Below are 18,361 nucleotides of genomic sequence, written 5' to 3' on the forward strand. Positions count from 1 at the left end.
GATGCACGCCGCGATAAGGGCGGCCCCGTAATGAGGCCCAGGCCAGGGGCGGCTGCTATTGCTCCAGGTGTCACGTATTTGGGCCCCGAAGACGACGAGGAGGAGGGGGCGGCGCCGAGGAGGAAGGGGAGGGGAAGACGGTGGGGGAGGAGGGGAGGGAGGAGACGGGAGGGGAAGGATGGAGGCGGGGGCAGGGGCAGTGGCGGGGGAAGCCAGGGAAGGCGGAGGTAGCTTGGGGATGCCCCAGAATGAGACAGATTCAGGGAGAGGTAGGCTGGAGAGTCCTAGGGGCCCAGCTTCATGTCCTGATTGGCCCCTAGCTGACAGTATGAGAGAGCCTTTTGCCCCATAATAGTCACCTCACAGTGGTGGTGTGCTGAAAAAAAATGAAAGGGATTTGTAAATTGTAAAGGGCAGCATCACACACATGGAAAAAATGGAATCATTTATTGAGAAAGGATCTGATGCCTTTTGAGCAGCCCTTCTGGGTATGGCACCTGCCAACAATTTCAGCAGCATTGCTTGCTAAGTACTATTAACTTCCCTTTGTAGAAGAGGAGACTGAGGGTTAGAGAGGTGAGGGACTGGCTCCAAGGCACTTAGTAAGAGGCTGAGGGCAGCCCTGGGCATGGATCCAGAGGAGGCAGGACGAAAGGGGGAAGGAGATAAAGTTGGAGGAAAGTTGGACCACTGCCATGTGATTTGTCCACCCCCTCCCCGCTAAGGGAGCCGGCTTTCTCCTCCATCCTGTCCTGTGGGCTTCCTTGACTGGGTCTGTGTATGGCCTTTGCCTTCCATACTGGGATGGAGAAGGGTGGGCAGGCTGGGATGTGGTGGAAGGCTTTGTAGGTAGGACAGCTGCTGGGCTTGAAGGCTGGGGCCTCAGGAAGCCCCTCTGTCCTGAGTACTCTCCTCTTGAAAATCCCACAGCTACAGTCCTTTGAGTTAAAGGTGGCTCCTTGTGCTTTAGCCAGCCAGACTAAAAAATCATCACAAGTGTTTCCTTCTTCCGCGTCTACTTGGTCTCTATCTCTCTTTTCTCCTCTAGAAAGTAAATACTCTTTGAGGAGTTTTGCTGCACCTCCTCAGTGTCTCTCAAATCCACCCACCTCTGGTTTCATGGGTCAAGCCAGCAGTCTTGCTCTAGCCCTGGAGACTCTTCGTAAAATGTTGCCCTTCAGGGCTCCCATTTGCTCTCAAGATGTCCGGCTTCCCAGAGCACCCCACCGGGCCTTCTCTGCCTGGCTGCTTCCCAGCTCCATCTCTCCACCCTCCAGCACAGGCCCTGACAGAAGAGATGACTTGTCTTTCTCCAATTTCATCCCTAATATCTGGGCACATGCTCAAGCCATTCCCTCTGCTTGACGTGCTCTTCCCACCTGGACCCACCTGGGGAATCCTACTCACTCTCCAAGGCTTAGCACAATGGTTGGGCATTCCAGGAAAGCTTCTGTGAACGCGCTCCTCTGTTCCCTGCTTCCAAGCTGGTTATGCTTTCTTCCTCTGAGCCTGTCTCCCCATATGTATGATGACGGGGTAGGGGACTGATTCCTGGACCACACAGTCTCAGAATTGACCCTATTAGGTGGTAGTTTCTCCTTGAAGTAGAAACAGATAGTTTGAGTTTGTTGATGTGTTGGATGATAACTGTATCGTGTGTGCCTACTGTGTGCCAGGCACTGTACTGGCCCTTTATATGCAACAAATGCATGCCTGGCTCAGGGTCCTGCAGCAGCAAATGGAAAAGCTGGGTTTGAAGCCAAGTTTCTCTGGTTCCTGAGCCCATGTCCGCGTGTGTGTGTGTGTGTGTGTGTGTGTGTGTGTGCATGCACATGCGAATACGTGGATGCATGTTTCTGTGTGTGTGTACATGTAAAATAATGGTACCCAGTGTTGGTGGAGCACCTTGACCTTCTTAAAGGAGGGAGCTGTTTGAGGCAGGTTGGGAAGGGATGACGGGGATATACAGACAGATTGAGCAACTGCCTTAGTTACGCAGCTGCTGGGAGGAGAATCCAGTGAGCAGGAAGGGACACTCGCCTGGCCCAGGGAACCAAGTTGGACCCTCTCAGGGCAGGATTCTTTGCGCTTTGACTTCAACCTGACTTTGCCAGTTTTATTTTCCAAATGCCCCTCTTCCCTATGTCCTAAATTGCTGCATACAGGGCTTGCTTCAGAGCCTTTGCTTAAGCCATCTCTCCATCTGGAATGCTTTTCTCCAGTGCCTGCTTGCCTGCCTGTGGATATTTTACTCATCTTCAAAACCTGGATCAAATCTCCCCTCTCCACAGAAGCTGGCTGGAATCCTCGCACAGAACCATCTCTCTCTCTCTCCCTGTTCCAGGCTGTGTACACATTTCTCTGGCCCAGCTTATGGTCTGTGAGTTCAGAGCATCTTTGTTTCAAGACCACGAGCTCCTGAGTTCAGGGGTTGATCCCCACTCTTGCACAAGAGGGAGCTAGTTGCGGATGGCGCAGAGGATATGCTTGTGAATGATGGCCAAGCAGGGCATGCTTCGAGGATGGCTGGAAATGTACACACGTCTCTATTTGTAGAAAACGCTTGATAAATGGAAGCTCATGATATTGTCATGATTTATATCCCTGAGCTCTTGCTTTGGGCCAGGTTTTCTGTTGTTAATCTGTATTTTATTTAATTCTCACAGCATCTTGGTAAGATTGATGTTATTACCTTATTTTACCAATGAGTAAGCTGAGGCTCAGTCAAGCTAAATAACTTACGAAGACTACAGAGCTAATCAGGAGCCGAGCCAGGGCTCACACCCAGGTATGTGTGCCTCTTGAGTTCTGTCCTTTCTGCACGCATCACACACATCACATTGTGAGCTGCTTGTGTTCTCTGTGCCTGTCCGACAGGCTGCTCTATTGATTAACATGCAAATGAATTTTTGGAGAGAGGTCTTAAGTGTAGTTGGGTCCCAGCCAGCCACAGCTGAGATGTGCAACCCAAGCCCCAGTCCTCACCAACCACTCTGCTATCAGGTTTTCATCTCTAGAATGATTGACGGGTATTTTTTTCCCTCCCTGACCCAGAACGCCAGGCCTCCAATACTACTGAAATGTTTGCACAATCTTGAAGCATTTATTTAAAAGTTGCTTTTCCCCAAAGGGCCTGGCCTCAGCCAGATCCTGAGCCAGATCCAAAAAAACAAACAAATCCTATCTTTACAAGCTCCTCAGCTGGGCTGTGTGGGGAGGGTGGGGGCGGGGGTCCCCGGGGCCCCACCTTTCCCTTGGCTGGCTGACAGGCCCGCCCCGGGGGCGAGGAGCCTGCTTGCCTGTTTATAGCCCTTTCCAATTCACAGGCCAAACAGGAAAGGGGTGGGGACTTGGGAAGGGGGCAAATGTCAGAAATCACAAATAACACAGTTGCTCCTCAAAGCAACAGGAGGGACAGATGTGATGGGGATGTGGCTGGGTGGCTTTCATCAGGGACAGACTGAAACCCTGCCCCCACTTTGTAGCTTCAAGTGCCCAGCCCCCAACAACCCCTGCAGTGTCAGGGCAGAGGTCCCTGAGTGGGTGTCAGAGGACCTGGGTGCTAGGCCCGGCTGGGTCTGTATGATGTTCAGTGATCTTGGAAAAGGCCCTTTTCTCTGGCTTCGACCATCGTGTGTCCACCGAGGGGACTGACCTCAAGCATGACACTCTCTACTGTTGAAGAATGACCATTCGAGACTTTTCTCCTGGGCAGAGCAAGAGGGAGAGGAAGGAACCCCCATTCTGTGCCCAGCACTATGTTTGGCCCTTTTTGGAGATGGTCTCCTTTACTTGTCACAGCCACCTGGAGAGGTCCTTGCTGTTAAACCTTTCTGCAGGTGAGAACTTCAGGGCCAGGATCAGACCGCCAGGTCTGTCTGGCTCCCTCCTCCTGTCTCCTGGCACCTCCTGGCAAATCACAGGCACTAGGCTAGATGGCAGGCCTAGTTTAGAACAAGGTCCAGTGTGTGCAGGGTGTGGGGTGGACTGCCTCTGTGTGCCCTGTGATGGGACCAAGGTGGAGAAAGTTCTCTGCAGAGGCGGACAGAGACCTGAGCAAGGGCATCTCTCACCCAACTTGTCACAGTCATGAGGGGCCATCTGGCCACAGATGGGCACATTGAGGCCTGTGATTGGGAGAGCCCAAGCCAGTCTGCCAAGGTGCTGTCTAAGAAGTGGGGCTCAAACATTCTGATTGTTTTTTCTGAAGCCCCCCACTAATGTGCAGCCCCCCCCCCCCACTGCAGGGTTCCCTTTGGGCATTATCCACCCCGAGGCTGGCTGCCGACCGGAAGAAATTGATCTCTTGAATGGCCTCCGTACGCATCCTCTTGCCCCTGCCAGTGCATGGCCACTTAAGCTGTGCGCCATTTCTCACACAGACCAGGCATTCCCATACCTCTGGCTCCGCTTTCTAGAATACTTCCTGTGCCATCCTGGGCAAGTGACTTCAGTTTCCTCCTTTCTACAAAAGGGGGACTTTATGCAATGGCAGATGTGAAAGTGCTTTGTGACCACAAGTCCAAGCTGGTGGCTGTCGACTTGCTATCGCTAATGCGTTTTAAAAATCATTTGTCTTTGTCCCAAGATTAAACTCTGTGATGGTGGGGACCCTGATTTTTCTCTGCTGGGTCTCCACTGACTAGTTCCCCATCAGACACCCAGCAGGTTCAGTGGTTTGGATCATGTCAGCTCAGCTAAGCTAGAACCCTGTTTCCGGAATTCCCTTCCCTGCATGGTTCTAGGTTAGCGAGGGCTGCGGGCAGAAGCCTTTTGCTTGAGATCTGGGACGTGGCAGTGAAGCAGCAGGCATATTCCTTTTGTGCTGGGAAGGTCAGCGATGGGACTGGGGTCCTGCTCTTTGTCGCCTCTCTGCTGGCTCACCTTGTTGGCGTAGGGCAGCAGCCAGCGCCCCAGGCTCCTCCAGCTCTTTCCCTATCTCCTCCTTCAGCTTCCCTGAGTCCTGGGCCCCCTGTGTAGACAGCTGTGTAACAAAGGGTACCAGCTTCTCCTGGAGAACATCTCGTCCTTGAAGTTAGGGGCTTAGAGTGGGGAGAATCCTTGTGGTTCCAGTTTGTCCTTCCTTCTATTTCACATTATCTACCCTTCCTCACTGCCTGCCCTGTGGACTTCAGGTTCAAGACCAGACATGGAAGCATGCAGAATATCTAACCATTCCCCCAACTGCCTAAGATCAAATTCCAATAATAAATCCCTCCTCCTGTCTATCATCTGGCTGTTCTGCTTCTCTGATCAAATCCTGATTGATCCATAGGTATTCAATAAATACTTAGAAAGGGCTTATATGATTGGCCCTCTGGTATGAGGTACTGCTAGTGGATATCTGTGTCTACCTGCTGGAGGCTGGAGCAGGTGGGAGAAGGATCAATCTCTAAGACCATATGTTTCCCAGCCCTTTCCACAGCATGTCCCTCTGTGTCCAAGTGGACTTAGAGGGGCTAGAGGACTACAGGGAGCTGGGGGAGAATATAAGATGAGGATTGGGGTAAGGTTTTGAGTGGCCTGGATACTGGTCCCAGTCATCTGACAGTGTGCATCTCTGCCCTAGAATGGGGAGCTGAGGTCTAGGGAACTTTCTGTTTTTCTGATCAGCCTTTGCAGAATAGGCAGGGAGGACTACCTAAGGTCAGTGCCTCTGCCTCTTCAATCTCATCTTCACTCAGAGGACTCAAGGGATGTTGATGGCTCCTTTTGATGCCAGAGGAACCTCCACCAGCTCCCCATCAGCCTCATGATAAAGGTCAATCCTCTTAAATCTTTCCACAAGACTCTCTATGACCTGATTACTACCAACTAGGGTTTTCCTAGGACCCCAGACTGCATGATAATGAACTGCATCAGCTTTCACCTCAGTGAGGCTGAATGAGTCAAGATTTGCTGGTCTATAATTTGTTGTCTTCAGTTATTCTGGGCTATCAGGAGTCTCAGTTTTTAAAATTGAATTTTTTTCCAGGTCAAGAGATTCTTCCTGGAGGTGGGGCAGTCAAGTCCAGAGTTTATTTCCCTAAGTGAGAGAAGCTGTTTGTCCATCCATCCATCCATCTGTCCATCCATCCATCCATGTAGCCACTTATCCATCTCTCCATCTCTCCATCCATCCATCCATCCATCCATCCATCCATCCATCCATCCATCCCCCTGTCCAATCACTTATCTTTCTAAAAAACTCTGATTCTAGTCTGGGGAGCTGAGGACCCAGAGATGAATCAAATATAGTCCTTGCTCTCCAGCAGCCCACAAGAGGATAGACAGCGATCATGCAAATAGACCACAAAAGTATAAACATCTAAGTGCCATCTTGAGAAAATTCAGGAGCCGTAGGAGGACAGAGGAGGCCCTAACCCAGCCATGGGAGTCAGAGAAGGCTTCCTGGAAGAGAAGACACTAAAGCTGGCCTTGAAGGTCAAGAAGGCCTTACTTAGAGAAAGAAAGAGTCGTGCAGAAGGGAGGGCATGTGCAAAGGCCCAGAGCGGGGAAACAGTATGTCACATTGTTTTGTGAACTATGTGTGGTAGGCGTGGTGGAGTCGGGTAGGGCAGAGGTCAGAGCCAGAGCCCAGTTCAGATTTCTGGACCTGTGAATCTGCTCTAGTTTCTTCTAGAAAAAGTGGGCAGGAGACAGGAAGGAAGTGCCGATGGAGGCCCCACAAAGCCAACGTGGCCCGTATTGGCAACTGGAACCAGGTGTGAGCGAGCGAGTGATCCCAAAGGCTGGGTTTCCTTGGGCAAGAGGTCTGAGGAGGCTCAGTTTCAGGCCCTCCCATCTGCCAGACATGCACGAGGCACAGACTGTGAAGATGGTCAAACGGGGCCAACTCTTAACTCTTCGCAGACAAGTAACCTCACAGAGATCACTTTCCTAAGCCTCATTTCCCCATAGCTTGTTGGGGAGAGATCCTTTACCCTATAGACCTCAATAAACATTACTTTTCTTCCTTTCCTTCTCCTTAAAAGATCACTCCAAATTGTCACTGTATTTGAGTGCCAGGGGCTCCACCTCAGTACCCAGACTTTCCCTGGCTCATTCGGTCAGAATGATTGTCTAAAATAGTTCTGAATGTGCCATCTGTTCCTCAAGGGCCTTTAGGAATTCCTCAGTCCCACTGCTTGTGGATTAAAGCACACATTTCTTAGTCATTCAAGAAATCCCAGACTTCTTAATATAATCTCTGTTGTCTCTCCATCCATCTACCCATCCACCTGTCTGTCCATCCATTGCTTCATCCAGCCATTTATTCACTCAACAAACACCCATTTCTTGTCTTTCCTTCCCTTACTTTTTTTTTTCCTCCTCCTTAGTTCAGTCTTTCCAAATGGCCAGCTTCCTTGGCCTCATGCCTCTGTGGGCAGGCTCTTCCCTCTGTTCAAGGGGTGGGGTGAGGGCTGTTGCTCCCCTTCTTTGCCTATCACTCCTCACTTTTCCTTCAAGGCCAAACTCAAAGGTCACTTCCTCCATGAAGGCTCCCACCCTGCCAACTGTCCTCCCTCTGGCCTTCTCCTCCCAATAGCTTGTCTTTCTACGGACATAGCATCGTTTCTGGGCGTCTGTTGCCCACTGACCTCCACATTCCTCACACCCCAACTAGGGTAGCCTCTGTGTATCATTGCTTAGGTTGCACACTGCACAAGAACACCCAGCTGAGGGATGTGCCATAATGGGGGGCTGCCTCTGCCCAGAGGAAGGAGTGCTTTTTTTTTTTTTTTTTTTTTTTAATTTATACAAGGGCACCAGTTCCAAGTGATAGAGTCAAGTGGCTGAGCCCATCCAAAGTGGGTACACTTTTCCATTTCCCACACAGGAGTTATTTGAGCTAGTGGTAGCCCTGCCCTGATTTTAAGCTCTTGGAGGCCAGGACATGTTAGGTTCATCCCTGTTGCCTCACGTCCTGGCACAGCAGCACCAGGACCTCAAGTCTTCTGTGAGCAATCTTGGGAAGAAAGAAGGAAGATAAGGAAGGAGAAAGGAGAAGGCTTTTTCAGTTCTCTGGGCCTTAGAGGGCAGGACTCACGCTTACCTCGCAGAGAGAGGCTTCCAGGTTGATGCAGTGGTGGCGGCAGGTTTTTTTGGAAATTCCCCAGTAAGTGGTGTTCTCGGGCTGTCACCCGGGGACGCCAGAGCTCGCCAGAGGACCTGCAGACCAGGGCTCCTCCAAATATTGTTTTAAACTGATTGATGCCACGCCAGGCAGGGAAGGGGCAGGCATTTTTCATATATGAAAAACAATACATTCTGGGGCCAAAGTGAAATTATTTTACATTTATACACTAACAGACAGGGAGACAAAGACGATGTTTGAGGACGTTTAAACCCTCAAAATCATTAGTCACTGTCCCGGCGGGCTACACAAATGAATGATCAATGCACAGAAAAACAAGACCCTCCGAGGTGTTTGCCCAAGACCACTTATGTGTCAAACAGACTTATTAGATGTGAAGGGAATGATTATTTGTACAAAGTGAAATGAACATGTGCAATAATATTGTAAAATGTTTATTAGTCTAGAGTGTGCTGAATGTTCCTAAAATATATCAGGTTCTCAGCTTGCATTTAATGTACTGTTATAAATGATATCACATCCTTCCAAGCCGATTTTCCGCTTAACACTAAGCTTCTTTGCTGGGGAAATCGTGTTTTCAGATCTCAGGTATGAAAACATTGTGGGGTTAAACTCTCCCATCTACTCCCCACCCCCCAGCCCAATTGGTTACCTCCCTATAAAACTTGTCCTGAGTTTGGCTGGGAGGGACGGGACAGTTGGTCAGGCCAGATGGCAGTTGGGAAAGGAAAAGGGAGTGAGTGAGCCATTGTGGTGGGAACAACGCCAGAGACTTGGATTTCAGAATCTGCTCACTTATCCCCTGCTGTATGGCTCTGGGAAAGTCCCTTTCCCTCTCTGGGCCTCAGTGGTCTCAATCAGAAAATGAGAATAATATCTAAAGAGACTTCCAGACCGAAACATTTACATCTTCTAAATCCCTTCTTGATGAGTCATGAGTCTGGGAGGCCAAACGAGATGCTAGAAGTGAACAAATAAAGTGTTATAGAAAAATTCTTATTTTTTCTATGATGTTGGCAAACTTCTTCTCATCCTTCAAAGCCCTGACCAAATGCTCCTCCTCTGGGAAGCCTTCTCTGATCCCTCAGAAGTCTTTCAGTGTGTCTTCTCTACTTTAACAGCGCCTCAGCCTTGTGTCCTCTCTTGACTTCTCACTCCACCAGCCTGTGGTGTCTCCATATCTCTGCCACCCCGGCCAGGCAGAGAGTTGGCGCTCAGGGAGTGATTTGTGGATGCCAGGCAAGGAGGAGTACAGCTAGTGTGGCCTTTAGAGGTTATCCATCACCTGCTCCTCATTTTAAGGTAGGAGTTTCAGCCTGGAGTGGGGAAGGCTCAGGCCCAGGTTTGCCCATCAGCACCAGCAGACTTCTAGAGAAGAAGAGGGCTACACAGGCTTTCACAGGAAGGGTCAGGTGGAACGTTTCCTACAACTGTTGCCGCCCCACCTGCTGTGGGCCGCATGTTTGTGTTCCCCTGCCCCCCAGTTCATACGTGGAAACCCTAACCCCCAGTGGGATGGTATTAGGAGGTGGGGCCTTTGGGAGGTGATCAGGTCATGAGGGGAGCGCTTGTGCTGGGATTAGTGCCCTTCTAAGGGACACCAGAGAGCTGGCCTCCCTGCCCCACCATCACCATGTGAGGACATGGGGAGAAGATGCCATCTGCCAACTGGGAAGAGGGCTCTCAGAGAACCCAATCAAGCTGGTACCCTGATGTTGGACTTCCCAGCCTCCAGAACTGTAACAGGTACATTTCTATTGTTTAAGCCACCCAGTCTATGGTAATTTGTTACGGCAGCCCTAACTGACTAAGATACTACCCAAGATTGGGGCAGAGGAGTCCTTCCCTAGGGGGCTGAAGGCCTCTGCACTCAGCTGGCCTGTGGGGGCAGAGCCACAGAGGAGGTGGGAGGTGGGTTTTCTGGCGCAGGCCTGAGGGATGGGTGGGCAGAATTATCACCTTGTTTTGAAGGCTCAGAGAGGACTGTCCACCTTGCCCAGGGTCACAGAGTGAGTGGGTGGCAGAAACCCTATATCTTGGCTTGGCTGGGAGCCTGTGCCTCCCAGTAGGAAGCGGCCCAGCCACCTCAGCCTTCCTCCCCATCCATCCCCAGCCAGGGGCTCCCTGCAGGTGCTTTCCGGTCTCCACCTCGTGTTAGAGGTCACTGGGGACATGGTTGTTGCTGTCAGATGGCAGCTTCTGGAGGGCAAAGCTGTGTCTGTGCATCTCTGCATCTGCCTCAGTGCACGGAGGAGGCCTGAGCAGGGAGGGTGAACCGGGGCAGACTTCTGAGAGAAGGGAAGCGGAGGAAGGAAGGAGCCAGTGAGTGAGCTGGTGCGTGACTTTGAGGAAGCATCTGATGAACCTCCTGCACAACTGCTGGGTGAGCATTTAAAAGAGCAGGCAGCCCCTACCATGTCCCAAGTGAATCCCTCCAGCAGCCTCCCATTGCAGGCTGATTAAAATCCCAATTCCTTATCTGCTGGGCTATGCTGGCCAGCTCTGACCACTGGGCCGGTGTCTCCTGTGTGCCCCTTCAGATGCCCTCTCTGTGCCTGAGGCTGACCTGTATGTGGTGCATCAGCAGCTCCCTTGCAGTCTCGCCTCCAGCTGGGTCTGGTCTGTGGGAGGCACCACAGGAGATCAGAGGAGGGAGCAGAGTGGTCCAGTTACTTTTTCCCTCGGCTCTCTCTCTGCAGGTGTCTTGAGCAGGCTCTGTCCCTGACCTAGAGGCCATCACTTGTCTCAGGGAACCGCCTCCAAGTTCCAGCACCACTCCCTCCCCTCTTCCTCTCAGAGCGGTAACAACTTTGCTGCTCCTGGCCCTGGCTTACTGCTTTTTTGCTGGGTTTCCCTCCATGCTCTCCTTTCACGCTAGCTCCTCTGCAAAGAAGCCCCCCTTGAATTCCTCTGTTTTGAGTGTGCTTCCTATTTCCTGTTGGGATGCAACACTTGTCTCCGGGCCTCCCTACCTGCTGTTCCAACTGCCTAGTATGCTCTTCCCCGGGGTTTTTCCATGGGCAACTACAGTACTTTTCTGACCGGTACCTTCTCAGAGAGACTTTCCCGGAGAAGAGCCTCCTGCTGCCAAAGAGGCCCCCCTCATCCCACTCAGTCTCAATCCCTTTGCCTGGAATGGTTTTCTTCAGTGTACTGGTGAGTGTTTGAAATGCTTGTCTGGAATGGAAGCTTGGAGAGCAGAGGCTTTATCTGTCTTATTTATTTCTGTGTCCCCTGAGCCTCGACGGTGCCTGGCACATGGTAGGCACTTACTACAAATGTTTACTGAGTTTATAAATGAAACTGGATTAGCATAAATGAATGAATGCATGGATTGGCAAGTACATAATCTGAATTAATTTAAAGAATGAATTGGGCAAATGTGTGAGGAATGAGTGAATGTGTAGACACAGGAGGGAAGGAAGGAAGGAGAGAGTGAACGGGCTTGTTTGAAGAGTCAGTGGGGAGCCCTGTCATTTCTGTCCCCTTGGTGGCAGAATCCTGGCCTCTTGGAGATGGGGAGGTGGGGCCCTTGGGTGTATGCAGCACTGTGACAGTCCCTACCCTCCTGATGGAAGACAGCGTGGAGGCCCCTCCTCGGCCCCCCAGGGCAGCGCCTGCATGTTCTGATTTTTGGCCCTTGCTTCCCTGCCTCAAAGTGGCTCCTTTTCCCACCAGTCTTTTCTACTGTAAAGTTCTCTTGGGAAGGGCATTCATATCAGCCCCTCATTCCTGAGTGCAGATTTGCAAGAATTGCCCTGGCAGCCAAAAAATCGTTACTGAGCAGCTGAGAAGGCTTCATGCTGAGGAGCCAGACCCGGTCGGTCCCCGCACTCAAGGAGCTGGCAGTCCCCTGGGGGATGGGGAATAAGTGGGGTCCCTCGGGGGCTGTGGGGGCACAGCAGAGCTTGTGCTGTGATCTCTCCACCTCAGGGAGGCAAGCGCCCCTCCAGGGCAGCCCTCCTCAGAGACTGGGGACGGAGGACGTCTGTCCAAGAGGGATGAGAGGCTGGTGGGAAGGCCAGAGAGGCCTGGGTACCAGTGCCTTTCGTGGCCCATCTGGGGAGGTGAAGTCTTTTCTCATCCATGAGTCCCTGGCATCCTCACCCAGGGTGGAGAAAAGGTCATTCCCCTTTCACAGCTGGGACACCAGGGCCAGAAAGGGGAGGTGACTTGCCTATGGTCACATGTAGAATCAGCATCTCTCTGTTTCGTCTCCAGACAGAGTCCAAGTCTAACTACTATCCCCTCAGCGCCTCACACCAAGAGCGCACAGAAAGCGCAGGCAATACACGTTGAATTGCGTAGTTTCTTCTTGAGTCTGGCCGTCAGTGGGTCAGTGTGTGTGTGTGTGTGTGTGTGTGTGTACGTGTCTGAGAAGAATCCCAGAATCCCTCTGATGGGTTGAATTGTGCCCTCCCAAAATTCACATATTGATGTCCTAACCTCTGGTACCTCAGCATGTGACCTTATTTGGAGATAGGGACTTCATAGAGGTAATTCAGTTAAAAGGAAGTCTTTATGCTGGGCCCTAATCCAACATGACTGACATCCTTATAAAAAGGGGAAACGAGGTGGCAGAGATGAACACAGGGAGAATGCCACGTGAAGGTGGAGGCGGAGATCTGGGGACGCATCTACAAGCCAAGGAAGGTCAAAGGTTGCCAGCAAAGCCCCAGAAGTGAGGAGACAGGCAGGGAACACACTCGTGCTCACAGCCCTTGGAAGGAACCAACCCCCGTGGACAACTTGATCTTGGCCTGGCAGCCTCTGGAGCTGTGAGATGTTCAACTCCTGTTGTTTAAGCCTCCCCCTCCAGTTAGTGGTATTCTATTATGGCAGCCTGAGGAAACTTATAAGCCCTCTCTGGGCTGCAGGGTTCCAGAACTTTAGAGATGATGACCTACTGTGTGCAGGCTTGTAGAGGCAGCACAGTGTGGTGGAAAGAGTGGGCTGGGGCTGGAGACAGGGACCAAGCTCTAGTCCCAGATCTGCCGCTGACTTGCTGGGTTCAGTCTTCCTACCTGTGAACTCCAAGATTTGTGGGGTCCCTCCTAGCCTTGACTTTCCCTCCCTGAGGAGCGGTGAAAGGGGGGCCCAGTGAAGTCAGGTGGCCTAAACTGGGTCTCTCAGCATGTTGGCGCTGGCTGGGCCTGGGAGCTCATCCTTTGCCTCTTGCTTGGCGATCGCTCCTTTGCCCTTGATACCTGCTAGCAGAGTCCACGGAGAGCCTAACCTTCTCCTCCGAGACTCTCTTCTCAGCCCCTGGGTGGCCTTGGTGCATGTGCACGTGCGTGCGTGCCTGTGCGATGAGGCCCTGGCTGTTTGGAAAGGCAGCTTCCTGCAGAAGGGAGCAGCGAGCAGGGCCCTGTGGGTACCCTGTGAGTTTCAGCGCTGCCTCCCCAGGCGGCCTGGAGGGAAGGCCTGGGTGGCCTGCAGCCCTTGAGCGCACTGTGCAGAGGCACAATATGTCTTTGTCTGGCCAGGGCTTCTGAGGACCATGGCGGTTGATCACATGCCCCACCAGTATTTTCTTGGGGTCCCTGGTGAGAGGCTTGATACCCTGGCTGTCTTTCTGACTTCCCTTCCTGTCTGCCTCCAGTGACTTCTGAGAGCCAGTCCAGGGACTCAAGCCACTTAGTGCCAAATGGACAGCAGCATTCTAAAACCAACAATGTGCAGTCATCAGATTGTTGCAGTGGTTCTCTGCCTTCCTGGAAGGTCTCCAGTGAGGTGCTGCAAGCCTCTGCCCTCGGCCAGGGCCGCATAGGCTACTCTCAGTTGTTAATTCATGGAGCTGGAAGTAGGGGTGGAGATGCTGGTTGGCAGAACCAGAATTTACAAGACTTGGTGTTTGAAAACATAGGCTTGAAAAGTGACTACCTGAGTCTAGGTGATGAGGTCTGTTTCAGAGTTCTTTGTATGAAAAGAATCTGAAAGTCATCTGGTATCCAAGCTCAGGATAAGCTGACAATGTCAGAGCAAGGAAACACAAGAGAGGCTGTATTAATGGGGGTATGGTTTCCTGAGCAAAGAGGAAGCAGGTCTGTTATTTCTGACTCATCTGGCTCCTTGTTCACCCAACATGGGAATTCTGCCTGTAAGCCTCCAGCAACGAGTTCTCTCCTGCTTGAGGCGGCTCTGTCTGCTAGAAAGTTCTTTCTTGTATTCCGCCTCCTTGGGATTTTACTCAGTAGTGTTTGTCAAGTACCTATTGGGTGCTATACTGTTTTTACCTCTGTTCTCTGACACTCATTAAGCTTATCTGCTCTCTTGCCCTCTGAAAGTCTTCTGTGTTTTTCAGACAGTGGCCCCATCTTTCATGCCTTCTCTGAGGAGGACAGCCCTTCTTCCTCCATCAGTTTTTCCCAGGACATGGCCTTGAGAACCTTTCCTTCTTGGTTATGACCTACTTTGCCCTTTAACCTTGATCTTGAACTCTAGGTGGAGCCTGGTGAGACCATGACCCCCTTGTTCTGATGATGATACTCCTATTGATGCAGCCAGAGATGGGAGGCTTGGTACTGTGCACCCCTAAGCTTCTGTGACCACAGCTTGTGACCCTGGATGTTTCTTCAGCAGTGGCTCACTCATCCTCTCCTGAAAGGACCTGCACTAAGTCACTCAGTGAGTTAGAGAGCTGGACTCCTGTTTCAGCCCCATCCTGGCTCTAGCCTTTCCTTTCCCCGCCTCCTCCTTGCTGTTGCACCAGAGCTGACACCACTCCTAAACTCCCTGATCAGGGCTTTCCAATTTCGACCTGTCTACACTGAGAAGGGTTAATCCCTTGGAGTGCCCTAAGGCCCAGCTCAGAAAGTCTCTTTCTGGAGGACTCAGTTTCCCCATGTGTAAAATGAGGAGGTCAGTCCAGCTCCTTCTAGAAGCCCCTTCAGCCCTGATATCTCGTGTGCTGAGATGCATGATGTGGGCACTTCCGCTCCCATGACCCACCAGCAAGATCAAGGTTTTAGTGGCGCCACTCACATTACACACGGCGTAGGCGGTTCCGCTGAAGCCTCGTTCAGGAAGCCAACGGGGAGAAAAGTCCTCTCCTAATCACCTGTGGATTTCAGGGAAAGCCCCTCCCCACCCCTGCCACGAGGGAGAACAAACATGAGCATCTGTGTGGTCACCACTTAGAGGTGCGCAGATTAGGGCTAATCAAAGGCAGGGAGGTGTGTGCTTTGGTCAGTGAATCCCCTTGGTCTGGGAGCAAATCTCCATCTTGGCAGGAGGGACTCTTATTTGATGGGGCTGAGTTCTACTAGCAACTGTAAATTTTCAGTAAAACAGCCCCATTGGGCCTAATTTCAACCACTTAACCCAGAGGTTGCATTCTTGAAGTGTTCTGCCAAATGCATTCATCTCCTGGCTCGAGAGACCACAGCTCCTGAGCATTCTTGCATGCAGCAGCTGCATTGCCACCAGCCTCTCTGTCTCACCTGGCTGAGCCCAAGCTTGAGACTCAGGGTCCCCCAAGTCCCTTTCCTTCCCACTCCCACATGAGGGAGGCTTCCAGAGTGGCTTCTCCACAAACGCAGGTCTGTGCTGGCCACTGCTGTTCCTGTCTGTTTGAGACCAAACAGCTGGGCAGCTCAGTGAAAACCTGGTCAGCTTAGGAAACCTTGTCTGAGTGCCTAATTCACTGAGAAGCACAGTCAGTTGGCCAAATGACAGCTGAAACAGGCCAGCAGAACCTGAACTCCTGGACTACTCAGTTAAATATCAAGTCACTGGCCCAAACAGTGCCAAACAACCCATCAACGTGGCCCAGGAAATGGGTGTCTTCAAAACAACTGGGTCAAACCTAACAACACATCGACTCAGTATCAATAACAATTCAACTTGGTCAAGTAATACGAAAGCAATTGTTCAACTTGGTCAGACAAGCAATCAGCTTGATCAAACAATTCTCAAACAACCTGTCTTTAGAGTTAAACAAAGTCAAACCACCAAACCAACTCGACCACTAGCCATTAGGTCAGACTGATGCCAGAACAACTGGTCAGCTGGGTCAGATGATAGCGACACACCCTGTTCTTTGTAAACAGCCAATTGACTGCCTCAAACAATGTCAAAATATTTGGATTAATTCACTCAAACATCCAGTCAGTTCAATCAAATCCAGCCAGCTCGGTTAACGAATGCCAAAAACACCCTCCCGACTTAAACAGCCAGTCAGATGGGGCTCACTGTGACAGAACAACTGGTCAACCTGGTGAAACCACCCATCACCACAGCCAAACAAGCAGTCAACCCGATCAAACTAAGCAAAAGCCACAGGTCACCCTGGTCACCAAGCCGTAACAAAACACCCACTCCGTTCTGTCAAACAACCTCTCAAACAGGAGAGGCTGTGTCTAAACATTCAATCAATTCTATGAAGAGCCAGTGGCCTCGATACCGTGAAACCAAAACAACCACTTAACTTGGTTGAATTAATGACAGGGCCAAGTGCTTAGAGCGCACCTCTGCTCCGTCCAGCCTTCCCAGGTGAGAAGAGGTGGTCGACACAGCTCAGTGAACGGTCTGCTTCTTTACACATCACCAGGACGCCCATCAGTTCAACCTCAAACATCCAGAAAGAAATTGGACCTGTTGCTTGATTGGATAAATAAACTCTCTAAATTGGAGACTGGGTTTCTTGGAGACAATGGTCATGGGTGGGGGGGGAGAAGATCTGTGAGAGCTGTTTCTGCCCCTTCCCCCAGCCTGCAGTAGGGTGGGAAGACCCCCCCACCACTGTCCCTCATTGCAGAGTACTTAGGATGGGGACACTGTTTCCCAGTGACCAGACTGCCAGGGGTGAGACTGCTCACTACCGGTAGTAGTGACCTAGTGGTAAGCTTACTGAACCCAGTGTGTTGGGTTAGTTAATTCTCAGAGCAAGTCACTAGCGCCAAAGCACAAACTTGACTTCCAAGGCTGGGGGCCTCACTGGGACCAGAACTCTCCTCAAGTCTGGGAGCTCTGTTCACCACCAGAGCACCATTGTTCAGAGCTTAATAATGACAGTGACCTTATTGCGTTTTTACTGCGTGCCAGGCAGTGGCCTAAGAAGCCCTTTTCATACCTCGTCATGTTATCTTTGCAAAACTCAGCGTGGTCAGCACTATTATTACTCCCCACGCTATAGGTGAGGTTTACGGGGGCTCCCAGAGGTGAAGGGAGTTGTCTAAGGTCACAGAGTATTAAGTGGCAGGGCCAGGGTTCGAAATCAGCTCTAATTTTAGGAGTCATCTGTGCCTTCAAAATACTTATTAAAAGAAAGGCAGAAGGAACGAACTGGCCTGGACTGCAGTGCACTGGCGGTGTTGGTGTGACAGTGCATAAGGAGCCTCTGTATGTGTCTGATTTGTGGTGGCTGTGGGAGATGAGGTACTTCATTCTGGTGGAGACTCAGGTGTAGACAGGTGGGAAGCCTGAATTTCAGTAAAGCACACTCTCAACTTAGATTCCACCCTGGTGCTAAGCCCTCTTGTCTGAGAATGCCAAATGGGCATTACTTATTCCCCCAGAGGCCAGTGGGTTCTGGGGTATCTGGATCTACAGGCAGCCTCGAGGTCTGGCTTGCAGGACAGGGGGCAGGTGACTTCCTGAGATCTGTCCAGTCCTCGCCACTAAAGGCCCCCTTGGCACCTGCCTCTTGGACCAGGCAGCGGGTCTGAGCCACCACTGACCACAATCGACACCCTCTCTTCATTCAGGAAACGTCGACATTGACTCAGTCCCGACGTTCAGCACAGACCATTTTATTGAACGCTAACGCAAATCACCCGGGCAGGAAATGTCGTAAAGAGAAAAGTAATCTTCTGACGGAAAAATAAATTATCAGCCGTGTTCCGAAGGAAAAGAAACATTCTTAAATAATTTCTCTTGCTGTTGGTATTGGCTGGCAGTGTGGGCCAGCCAAGCAAATGGTAATTTCCAAATTAGATTATACATTATGTCATATTAGTTTTATGTTAGAAAAACAAACGGGATCAGAGGAGAAGTGCCAAGGTTGGCGGGCGGTGTTCGCCACGTGACCCGCTGCGTTTCCACTGCAGAATGTTTAAAGATTCCGGGGGAGGTGGGAGAGCAAACATTCGGACCAGAATTGGCGGGGACAGACTGGCTGCGTGGAGGCGGGCTCTCCAGGGAGGGAAGGGACCTCTGTGAGTGTGGGTAGCAGCCCGGGCGGGGAGGCAGGGAGCACCCTCAGAGCACATCCTCCACTCTCAGGGGATCTGGCCCCTCCCTGATGGGCTAGCCCGGAGCGCTGGCTTCTGAGTCTGGCACTGT

This window comes from Camelus ferus, chromosome 13 (assembly GCF_009834535.1).
Source record: "Camelus ferus isolate YT-003-E chromosome 13, BCGSAC_Cfer_1.0, whole genome shotgun sequence".
Lineage (NCBI taxonomy): Eukaryota > Metazoa > Chordata > Mammalia > Artiodactyla > Camelidae > Camelus > Camelus ferus.